The sequence below is a fragment of the Simochromis diagramma genome, unplaced genomic scaffold (genome assembly GCF_900408965.1).
Source record: "Simochromis diagramma unplaced genomic scaffold, fSimDia1.1 OVJJ01000685.1, whole genome shotgun sequence".
NCBI classification, from domain to species: Eukaryota; Metazoa; Chordata; class Actinopteri; order Cichliformes; family Cichlidae; genus Simochromis; species Simochromis diagramma.
In genome coordinates, this window is record NW_024387477.1 from 15,416,416 (window position 1) to 15,427,803 (window position 11,388).

Sequence of the window (11,388 nt, forward strand, 5' to 3'; positions counted from 1 at the left end):
ACCTTATAGTTCTAAACGGGCCAATTTATCCTTGTGTGTTATGTAAACCAGTATGGTAGTGGTTTTGAGTTTCAGCTTTAAAAAATCATAAAAAAAAATTCCAGACCCAGAGAGATTTGTGGTCATGTGAGTGACAGGTCAACTATATTGTGCATTATCTGCTATAAACGATGAGAGCTTGCAAGATACTCAAATATAACAACGGTAAATACCTATTTTATTAGTATCTTTGAAATAAACTCTCCATCTCTGTGACATTTGTCTCCTAATGGAGAGAGTGAGGCTTAGCAGGCTTAGTGAACTTTTCTCCACAGTTCTTCTGCACAGGCCCTAAACAAGTGGAAAACGACTTGTTGCTCCAACAACAACAGTACTTTTTTAAGTTGTTCCTTTCTTTGTTTTACTAAATAAACAATTTCTTCCCAATTTTGTTATTTTTATCATCTGCCCAACTTGCAAAAACATAGGTATATAAATATGCATGAAGCTAAATATATTTAACAGGCCTTACAATGCAACATATTTTAATTAGAGTAGTAAGCCAACTGTGCCAGTGTTAATATAATATTATTAGATTCATCTTCTATTAATGATACAAACAACAGCATAAACAACAGCAATTTGTCCATTATCCGATTACTACTACTGTTATTATTATCAATATCACTATTAATAATAATAACAATAATAATAATAATATATCAATATTATTATGAGCTGATTATAATTTTAAATCATATGTTTCTCTGCTAACTTAAACGGTCGGACTGAGCGCATTTAAAACAAAAGAAACTACAAGGCCCGTGTTTTCCAGCTGCAGTGACCTTCCTCTTCCCCCATTGCGCAACTCCAAATAACAGAAAAAGAAAATGTACGCAGGTCAAATTATTAACGACCCACTTGTCTTGTTCTTGAGAGATTTGGGAGCGATGAAGGCAGGGAAACCGAGTTCATTTAAAACGGGGTCAATGTCAGAAGAGGGGAACACTTCAAGAAAATTCTTTCCATTTTAATTAATCGCTACTGAAACTTAAATAACAGACAAATTTCGTCGTTAAAGGGTTAAAACGGCGCGATTTAAAAAAGAAAAAAGAAACAACAACAACATTTCAAGAATCGAATCGAGACTTTTTAAATCCATCGGTGTACTTTGTGGTGTTTTTCGTCGGTAATTCGTTGTTTAAACGCGATTGTTTCTTTTCTTTCTTTCTTTTTAAAGCGTAAAATAAAGCTAACGTAATTTAGATAGATTTCTCCTCTGAATAAAACAAAAGGGTGTGGTGCTGTAACTCAAGCTGCGCCGCAGGTCAGCAAGAAGTTTAATACTGCCAAACCTTACTACGCAGGCGTTTTGTTTTCATTCTTCCGAAGCATAAATAATGTAAGAACCTCTCCTGTCTGTCAGTTACACTTACAGCGCAGCCGTGCATACACTGGAAATAAGGCTGATGGAAGCTGTTGTAAAAGATGATATTATAAGACGTGACACTAACTCAGACTTCAACGACCAAGTTCACACCTTGAAAAGAGGTTTAAAAAATAAAAATCTTAACAGAAAAGAATCTGAACAAATTAGTGAGCAAACTTCATTTTTTTTCAACTTCAAACATTTTTTTAGGAAAGCTGACCTATGAATATATAAGTGGCATTTTTAGGTAAGAGTTTGATGTAAAATGTGCAGTTTTATGAAACAGAGTAAAATCTGCGTTAAGGTTAATTTTGTTTCAAGCATATACAGTAAACTTTATATGTTGTTTTGTTTAGATTTCTTTTTTAAATTGAAACTGGCAACAGTGTGCCAGTCGAATACCCAGTTTAATTTACCTTGTCTTGGGAATGATTTTTTTCCTGTATTACCTAAATAAGGTGAAATCTGGGGCAGGCAGACTCTGTACTGCTTGTCAGAATCAGTGGAGTGTAAAATTGCAACACCAGACAGCCAAGATAATAGCTCAGAAGGGGGCTAATGTTCCTGCTACATTCACAGAACATTTTTATAATGACCGAGTTAAAAAGAAAAAAGTATGGATTTATGCTATATTCAGTTTGCCCAGTTTATTCCTGTTTTGCTCTGTGCTTTATCTTTCCGTAGGCGCATTTGTCCTATTAAAATTAAGCAGTGCAAATTAATTTAGATCCAAAACCGTAAAAAGGAATCGACTTGTGCAGTGCACCGCAGTCTGGCTTCTCCTGTCTGGGCCTCTTAGAATACCTTTTTCTCAGCTTCCTTTGAGAGGGGAGTACCAGTTGGAGGAAAAATATCATTACTGAGTGCCCTTTCTGCCCAATCATGCCACCAGAAGATACTCCCAGTCCCACATACATGGCCAAAGCCAAACCTTTCCTGTTGGTCCCTCAAACAGATGCACAGACACACAAACTTATACTTGAGCACACACATAAATTACATGGGGATTACTGAGACATGGTTCAGAGATGTCACCAACAGGGTCTGATTTGCCAGGCTTTGCTATACCCAAAATCAGCTGGTAATACGTCTGCTTTGAGATCATTCCAAATACCCCCCAAATCCTTGCGTCTCACCATTTAAAACTCCCACAGGTGCTAAACCTAATCTTTCCTCGGACCGAGGTCACCATTCTGGTGGTCTAAGCTTTCTGGCCACTGGATCTCAACTCCTAGCAGCAACTGTTATTTCATATGGTATTAGGAGGTAACTTGCAGAGTTTATGTAGTTTCATCACACATTTAATATAAACTCTCAATACAAAAAGAACTTATTTGCTTAATCAAAAAGAAGAAAAGCAAAAGATAAACTGGAGATTGTTCAGGCTACTGAATTCTGACTTTACTCATAATGTTAGAGCAATGCTTCTTTTTTAAGGATGTTGTTCTGGTGATGTCAGAGTGTTCACAATAATCCCAGCTTGTTCTAAGACTTAGAACCTCATGAAATCTGTCTAAATAAGCATGTTTTCATGTTCTCTCAAGCCCATAAACTAAACCCACCCCTCTTCATTAGGAAGATATAGTGTTTTTAGATTGTTTTGATGTGGTCAGGGAGCAGACGGACCATTGGCTAAGCATTGGAAAGAGCAGACAGTCCAAGCGGTTTAGCCTTGTTTAAAATTATTAATCCACTTCTAATTCCAGCTGGCCCCCTGACAGCACAGAACCCTATCAAAAAAAATCAGCGCCTCCATTGTGAGGCCTGGCAGAAGGGGACTGGGCGTATTTTTTCTGCTCCAATCAGTTTCTAGAGGTTGGGCGATTAAAAAAAGAATCCCAGCCCCCCCTTCCTCGCACAGCGGGGGAATAACGGAATCATTAATTCCCCATTAATTTCAGAAAAAACGAAATGTCGACTCAATGTAGTCCCTTAGAGAAAAGAAAAAGATGGGAGTGACAGAAGCGACAAGTGCCTCTGGTTGCCCAAGAAGTGCTGAAAGGTGACATTCCAAAACTTTACATAAACAGGGGAAAAAACAGTTTAATGTGATGTTTAACAATCCCTTCAGTGTAACCAGCACTTAAAACTACAGTCTGTAAAAGTCATATCAATGCGCACAGAGCCTGCCGTACTTTATAAAAGTTCTTTTAGTGTTTTAGGAGACTTTTTAGTTCATTTTAATGAAACAACCTTCAAATTTAAATCAATTTTTCAGAAAAAGGCACGTAAAAACACACAGTAAGGCAGAGGTGTGTACATTATATTTTGTGCTGTGAAATAAAAGTACAATTAGAATGCATCTGTGTAATATTGCAACACAGTTATTTTAAAGATACCTCATTTATCATTTACTGAAAGTAAAGGCTACTGAAATTCTTGTTAGTGTTTGAAATCAGCTCTAAACTTAGTTTTCAATGCCGTTTGTAGTTCGTTTTATAGGCTTCAAATACTAACTTCTCCGTTTGTCTCCAAACCATCCTTCATAAGTTTTTAAGTTACCTTTTATTGGCTTGAAATCTCGCTAATAGCCAGACTTTATTTGCAGTCGACATTATGTTCATGAAATAAATAAAAATCTACCCGTTATGACTCACCTTGAAGGGGTCTTTGTGATTAAGTTACTTCAAGAGTTTATATCTTTTGTCAATAACTGGTTCACATTTTGTCTTGTCCTTTTGCAAGCTGTTCATAAATACAATGATGTTCCAGGCGGCTAACCTCACATACAACAAGGAGGCAGGAGGGGCTGGGCTAAGGAAGGGGGACAACAATGTCAAATCTTGGAGGGGACAAAGAGGTAGTTCTGCTCCGTCTCACCCTATGCAATCACTACACAGCAAGCACACAAATGCACGCGCACCCAGCAAGCAGATAGTTTTTGATTGGGAAGCATGGCTGGGCCCCAAGTGTGGGCCCCTATCATCACCCTTTCATGATTACACACACATGCACATTCACTTATATGCAGACGCACACACAGACATTCATGGGGCCATTATAGCTGTCTCTGCTCAGAGTGACAGCCTTTCATATCTGTCTGTCTCTAAGCCAAGTTGTTATCATCTATGCACCCAACCATTAGCAAGTGTCACAAACACACACATGCACACACATACATGCAAGTACGCGCATCTGCGTGCAAGCACACACACTAGTTTTTCAGGAAATGAGGTCCAATTAGATGTAATCAATGGCGGATAAGTAAAAAGCATTTCAAAAAATTCAATGCTTTTAATTTTTTTAAATTGATTTTTCCACTAATTTCTTGCTCCCCCTCTCTTTCTCGCTGGCTCACCCTCTTTCTCTCTACATCTCTCAGGGTGACTTTTGAGCACTCAGATTGACAGAACAAAAGAGATTGTTGTGGGGATACTAATTATTTAATGAATTCTTTATTTATTTTAAAAGTTCCCTGGGTGGCGATGTGCCCAGACTGTTACAGTAGATGGAAAATTACAGCCTGGAAGACAGTGAGTGACACATGAACAGAGGCAGAGGTGCAGGGGGTGGGCTGTGCCATCTAAACATGCCCATGCCCTTAAAGCCATGGCAACATCCCCTGATCCTGCCAGAACCCCCCACCCACCCACCCACTCACTTCATATCCTGCAACCCCCCTCCTCTCCTTCTCTCCACCTCCATTTGCTACATTCCATTTCAACAAAACTGCCATATTAATCGTGTGTGCTCATTTCAATCCAGCTTTGGTGATTTTTTTTTTCTTTACTTTTTAGTAACTCGTGCTTCTTCATTCAAAATCCCAATTTTCCAGAAACAATCCTTAAAATGGCAACAATTGACAGCCAATTTCCCTCGGCGAGGGGCCATATGTCCACTTCAATGAATTCCAACCACTAAAAAAATCTTTTCTACACAAGCTTTTTTTTTTTTCCAAATGATGTGTCCTCTCCCCCCAAAACCGATAAGTAGGGCATGGGGAGAGTAGGCCACTAAAGACCCGGTCGTTATTGATTTGACAAGTGAGTGAATAATTCATCTCTAGTGGCAGGCATCAGCTGGAACAACAGTTTATGACCACTACTGTTACTAGAAGAGACATATCGCAAATCTGACCTTTCCTCTGCCTCTTCCACCAGTCTGTTATGTAGTCTAGCACTGCTCTACTGTATATCCTGTACCCCGCTTTTGTTGGCCTTCCTCGCTTCATGGGAACTCCTTTTATGGTCTCTAGTAATAATTCCAAATGTTCCTTTCAATCCCAGATTTTGTATGATTTCTTCAGCCAAGTGCTGCTTAATTTACGATCATTTCCAGTTTCCCTGCAGCTCTTGGCCAGCAGGACACAAGGACAGCTTTATGCATGGGTGTAATTCACACACGCATTGGCACCGCACCCAGCAACTGCCTGCTATACAGAAATACTGATTTACTCACTACCTCGGTAATAGAAGATGTTAGAAAACAGACAGTTTTGATTGGCTGAGTCATGTTCAAAGCTGTTGCCTGAAAAACACAGATGTGACTGCTGAGCTGTTAATACAAATCAGACATTCCCATTCATGCCAGTACTATGCTGCTGGGCAGATGAATAACTGCTAGTTAGGCAGTGGTTACAACATGCACAGTAGTGCAAATCTGCTATAAGTCAATCTTGTTAGTGCTAACAAAAACACCAGGGAGATGAAAAACAGTCCTTGTGGTGGTAACCTTACTGAAAGGTCACAGACTGATTCCAGGATTTAACTCACTAATGCTCGGTGGCCATCTGAAACTAACAAATCACTGGACCAGCTATGACCTCAGCTCTCCATCTTGATTTCTTCAAACAAGTATCACTCGAACGCACACATTAATTGAGCATAACGCTGCAGTCTTGCAGGTTATTAAAAATAATAGGTTATTAAAACAGTACAATCTTACTTACATCAAATCTCTACCAGAATGTGTACCTTGAAAGATGAGCAAACTGAGCCCATCCCATCTGTACAAAGTACAAAAAAAAAAAAAGAAGAGAGAACTCCTGCACTTTATTCTACAAGAAAGGAACAGTCATGCTCCTGAATAGAGCTCTCAGGGTGTCTCGAGCACGGAAAGGCAGAGTTAGTTTCAATCTGTACTCGGACTACCTGCTGAGTTACCAGATCCCCAGCGAGTGTGAAGTCAAGCAGACTGCTTCTCTGACTCAACGCTCCCTGCCACCACCTCCACGCTACATCATGATTTATTCCACAACAACAAGATGTTGAGACTGTAAGATTAAGATGCATTCAGCAAGATGCAGGAGGAAAACATGTAGACATGTGTAAGTTTTCCTGCTCCGTTTTTACATCCTCAGATTTGGTTACATCTCAGCTTTGTACAGTGCATATACGCACATACCGGCGCGCACACAGTCTTTCTGTCAGTAGGTCAAGACACCATAAAGAGTGTCAGAGCAGGCTGAAAGATGAAGTTAAGATGAGTTATGTGCCTGAGCAGTCTGTGACCTTTGCTGCTCTGTCCATATGATATCACTCAGCAGGGAGGGAACCATGGAAAGCTTCAGTCTCAATCCTGCTACTCTGAAGCTGCATACTGCTCTCAGATTATCTGCATTTTAGGAACACATGCATCTACCCAAAGAGTATATTTGATTAGTCGCCCTGGGGTTTTTTTTTAGCGCTACAAAGAAGGAATCCATTTAAGCAGCTATGCAGCCTGAAAATACCTTTTCTTGGTGTCTTTTCTCTTTTTTCCCGCTTGTTCTTTCTTTCTTGCTCGCTTCCTGTCTTCCTTTGAGCTACGTCTCCCCACTCACTCAAGTACACACAGGGGCCACAGGGAACTCCAAGTTTCCATTCATGCTTCTCATTATCAGGGCATGTCTGTATTTTATGAGGCCGTGTAAACCACTGAATTACTGCACTTTAAAATGTATCCTGACACTATTACGTGACCATGTTGATAGAAAGGCCTTTCATTGCTAAAGCCAGGACCTAAAATGGTGGACGACAAAAGAGCATGACTTGTTAATTATTTTTAACTGCCGGATAAAAATGATTATGAAGTAAGGCAGGATACACAAATGGCTAAGGCCACATCATAAAGCGGCTCCCTGTCTCTGGAGAAACACTAACCTTAGTTTTAGAGGGGAAATGTGAGCATGCACCAAGCAGAAAAACAGACCATTGTGTCCACTTATAAAATTCATCTTAAGCTATCTAAAAACAATTAAATAACACTGAACACAAACAATGAATAATTTGCCATGATTTGCTCTTTAATTAGATGAAGTAAAGCAAATGTGTTTTGCAGTCAAAACGGCACCACTGATTTCCGCGTCTGTTTGTTATTATCGGAACATAAAATGAAAATAAAATTGCATAAATAAAAAATTGGTCCCTCATAAAATTCAAAAGAGCATATTAAATTATGATACCACATGCAATACATTCAGTTCACACAAGCTGTATTTTTCTGACATGCTATATTAATTAAAGGAAGACATTAATCCCGGTTGTCTTTTCAATTTAATGAACGAGCTTTTAATTAAGTGATTCTCTCATGCAGCCATACACAACGACTTTCAGAGATATATCAGTGTGTGTGTGTGTGTGTGTGTGTGTGTGTGTGTTGCCCGGTTTCCTTGTTATTGATTTTTTTTCTTGCATAAGTGCAGAATTCATAGACGGTTTGAAATAGCAGCTTTCACAACTCTGACCATTTTCAAGTCATTAAAATTGCACGTACTCATTTATATGAAAGTGTTGGGCCACATTATATTGAAAATGTAATTTTGCTGACACATCAGCTCAGCCCTGCGGGTTATATACATATATGATAATATATGAACTTCCAGATGAGTCCCAGAAGCGCAGCTTCTTCTCCGTCTCTCTCACACCCTCCAGTGCATTTTTAATACTTGTATGCTTTATTTGACTAATGCTACGATCAAAGCCAATTACACTATTTCCAGTCCCTCCAGTGTTCCCTTGGATTTTCGTGGCTGCTTCCCACGAGTGGTGGTTGAAATATGTATATATGTTTATGTGTGCACATTTATATTCCACGTTTATATTTGTGAACTCGTGTGTGCACGAACAGTAGTGCGGCTGTATCTCGGAGAGCCGCAGCGCCAGCATAGCTAGAGCAGGAGCAAGCTGCTGGTCTGCAGAGCAGTGACAATGATAGGTGGCAGACCAGTCAAAACAAGTCTTGTTCTTTCAGGCAGGGCCAAAGTGCTGCTGAAGAGGTTCTTTTGAGGCACCCTTAATGTGGTAAAGTGATCTCCTCCACAATTGGGACACTCCAAGAGGCCATCCCTGACAACCAGAGCAAAGCAAACTCCCTCCCCTTTCACTCAGCCTTGTCACTTTGCAGCTAACCCATTTGGCATGGATGTTATAAGAAAACATCCCACAACATGAGGGATGTAGATGCACATAGAGCAAAAACTAATAATCATCCTATTACCATAAATGTTACAAAGCTGCTTTTATTTATGTGCACATACTACTATCTAACATTACCCCATTTATGTATGCATCTATTACCATGCATCACGTATATACCTTCTGGTAGAACAGCCTGCATTAACTGTTATTTTGAATGCAGATGAATTCATTTTTGGCTTGCTGACAACATATTTCTCTAACCTTTATACCTCCCATTACCATCTGAGCAGATATTTCCCCTGTGTTATTATGTTCTGGATATGGAGGTGACTTTGTGATTGGGCCAGTTTACCACGGTAACCCCTGTTGGCCCACATGAAAAACTTTTGACTGGAGAAGCTGTTTGAATGAAACAGAGGCCTAGGTTGAGAAAAAGCCAGACAGTGCCCAGAACACGACAGCACAGCCCAGTTGGCCTCCTGACAATCTGGCTGACAATACCAGCAGACTTAGCACTCACTTTTTACAAGGGCTGCCTCAAATTGCTTCTCTCTTTCTCTCTCAGCGGCACTCACAAAAGAGTGAGTGGCAAATTGAAACTGAACTTTATTTGAGGCTGTAGCCAGACATAGTCCGTGATAAGTATGGCTGCCCTGATCCAAATAAATAATCACCATCAAAGGAAGCCGTCTAAAACACAGATTTGACCATTCTGGCTAAGTCTCCGTAAAGCTTCCAAAGTGGAATAGAACTTTGGGTCTCAACCTAAATGAAAAGGGGGTTTCTTTTCTTCTTCTCTATTCTAACTCTTCCTCTTTTCTTCCTTTACTTCTTCTTCTTGTCTGTTGAAACATGTGGTCAGCTGTTATGCTTCCATGTGGTCAGATGATCAAAGCTGGGGAGCAGCAGTAATTGTCCCCCGCTGAAGCCCTGCCCCGGCTGGGATCAGGATCCCAGCAGGTGGGGGGGACAGCCATGAGAACGGAGGGAGAGGGTGGAGGAACGCAAGAGGCCCTGCCTGGCAGAAATAAAGACTTCCTAAGGGCTGCTCTCTGACAACAGAGCCCCAAAGGGAGAGTGAAAAATGAAGCCTCCACACATTCGAAGGGGTTTTCACTCACGGAAAGGGGCCGCGATTGGGGTGAACATTAGAGAGAGAGGGCAAGATGGAAAGCATAAGAGAATAGGATTATAATATTTGCTCAGAGCGAAGAGGAACAATTGTGCGCCTCTTTCACAGTGTCCTTAGAACGGAGCCTGTGTCGAATCTGAGGTTTTTGATGCTTCATGAAATATGGATGCTGTTTATTTCACCTGCCAACCCTGCCTTCTGCGGTCAGACACCTTCTACTGGCAAAGACTATTACTGGCCAAAAAGAAGGAAAACTACAGAAATAAATCTAGCAGTCGTTTTTGTAGAACATACAAATACACAAACCGATGACATGGATGTAAACACAAGAGAGTCCACTCTTTCTTCTCACAAGGAAGCCAACAAACACATTATTACCATACACAAACAAAATCACACACACCGAGGTGTGGAAAGACCACGCATACCTCGGCTGGTCAATGTTTACCTGAAGACCAGAGGGAGCTGTGAATGCTCACAAGTCGGGCTACTTTGCATGTATGTGGGAGCCCGCAAAACACTTCTCACTGCTGTCCGTCATTTTGATTGCCCAGCATGACTCCTCTACCCCAAACCTCCCAGCACCCCCACATTGCAACATCCCCCCAGCCAGATGGCTTTTTTTTTTTTTTTTTTTTTTTTTTTAACTGTCTGTGGGCTCTTGCACCTCTGCTCTACCACACTAAATCCCTGAGATGGCTGGGTGGAGTGGAAGGTTTGGAGCTCTGCGTGGACAAATGGTTTGGAGGTAGCAGAGCAAATAAAACGGATTAAGAGGAGTCTTTTCACAGATACTTCAAAACTATTTTGGCGCTGAGCCATGGATCCCCCCCACACACACCCACCTTCTCCAACACCCCAACAATTCTCCCCCTCGACAAAAATCAGACACCCACAAAGACATTTCTACAGCATCCAGGTCTTGTAAAATGTGCATGCGCTTACATCACGCATCATCAATATACTATTTAATCTGACATAATCTGATTAAATGTGATATGTATGAAGCTACAACAAACATCCGTATTTGCTCACTCTGTGCATTGTAGATACAGTTCTTCTTAAGAAAGGATTTTTAAATGGGTGTTGTTGTTTTTTTAATCTAACACACAATCCATGCAAATCATGTCCCACAGTGGCTACTACAACATATGGAACAGCATGTGAATTTCATTTAATAGCATGCCATAATAGAATAACAGACATCTCTCAGGCTCTAAAACTAAACACACTAGTCCTTTTTATTTCGACATCATGGGAATAACCATGACATATTTCACAAGAACAAAGTGTGAGGAGATATAATAAAGCCAAAGCACATTATTATAGTGCAAAATGACTCATAACCCTCCATATACAGGGACTGTCATTTTCATAAGCGCTGTTAAAGATGACTGACTGACGTTGATTGAATGCTTCAAATTTGCTCAGAGAAGTTTAAACAATTTCCCATTTTACTATATTAACAAACTTCACTCACTTTAAAACATTTAAACGGTAAAGTGCATTTC